The following is a 1,148-nucleotide window of genomic DNA, read 5'->3' on the forward strand; positions in this document are numbered from 1 at the left end:
ATATGAAAAGTTGAATTAGAACGAACTGAGAAAATTAAGACACACGCAAACTCCATGCTTAGCGAGCGTTGAATAATAAACTGGTGGCCGATATTTGAAATGTTTCACGAACTGTGAACAAAACAAAAAATGATAAATAGAAAAAAAAAAAAAAAAAAAAAAAAAAAAAAAAATATATATATATATATATATATATATATTTCGAAACATGGAAGCATCGTCATGAGGTGGACAGCTTGCAGCGAACAACACCTTTTTTTTTTTTACGTTACTTCTACCAGGGGACCGATTTCCATTGTACGAAATAACAGAAAGGGATACAATAACGAGGCTAGAGAGGTGGCCAGGCAGACACATGACGTATATAATTTCCTAATGCTTAAAAAGTATATAAAATATGTAATAATGGATGTATTTGAAGTTTGGATTTAATTAAAAAGGCGATTGAGTTTGAAAATGTCACAGTATTCATTCACTCTTTTCTTACATGAAAAGCAAATAACTAGACGAGTGATCACCCTTGAATGCTTTATACACACATCTACTTACAACCACCTATATTTTGCCCTTAGGATTGTCATATTTTTCCCCCATTTTCCTTACCTTAACGTATGCAAACACATTTTCAACCAAGGTTTTTTTTACCATCACCGTCATCATTAAACATTGACCACAACCACTGGAAATTGTTTAAGCAGTTAACTATGCAATAGAAGCAACAAACTATGCATGTCGTGACTCACTGATAGCTGACACCATAAACCAATCAGGCCGAAGGCAACATGACGAGCAATTAGGATGGAACGCACCTGCTAGTCTAGGTCACTGTGCCTCGTGAAGACCGAAAATATTCCTTTGATGTGAGAAATCCTAAAGGGGAAATGTGAGAGAGAAAGAGATGAATGGCACTGTTTGAGGAGTGGAATGAGGTAATAGGTGGGTAGAGAGAAAGAGAGAAAGAAAGAGAGAGAGAGAGAGAGAGAGAGAGAGAGAGAGAGAGAGAGAGAGAGAGAGAGAGAGAGAGAGAGAGAGAGAGAAGGTAAGTGAGTGAAAGAGAGAGAGAAAGAGAGTGAGTGAGTGAGTGAGTGAAAGAGAGAGAGAGAGAGAGAGAGAGAGAGAGAGAGAAGAGAGAGAGAGAGAGAGAGAGA

General features: G+C 37.4%; 1 protein-coding gene across 1 annotated transcript in view; it reads left to right on the top strand.

Annotated features, from left to right (window-relative positions):
- The window catches only part of LOC125032896 (adenylate cyclase type 5-like), a 51,724-nt gene that overhangs the window by 3,488 nt on the left and 47,088 nt on the right, over nt 1-1,148 (top strand). The gene's annotated exons all lie outside the window — the stretch shown is intronic.

This window comes from Penaeus chinensis, chromosome 15, assembly GCF_019202785.1.
Source record: "Penaeus chinensis breed Huanghai No. 1 chromosome 15, ASM1920278v2, whole genome shotgun sequence".
Lineage (NCBI taxonomy): Eukaryota > Metazoa > Arthropoda > Malacostraca > Decapoda > Penaeidae > Penaeus > Penaeus chinensis.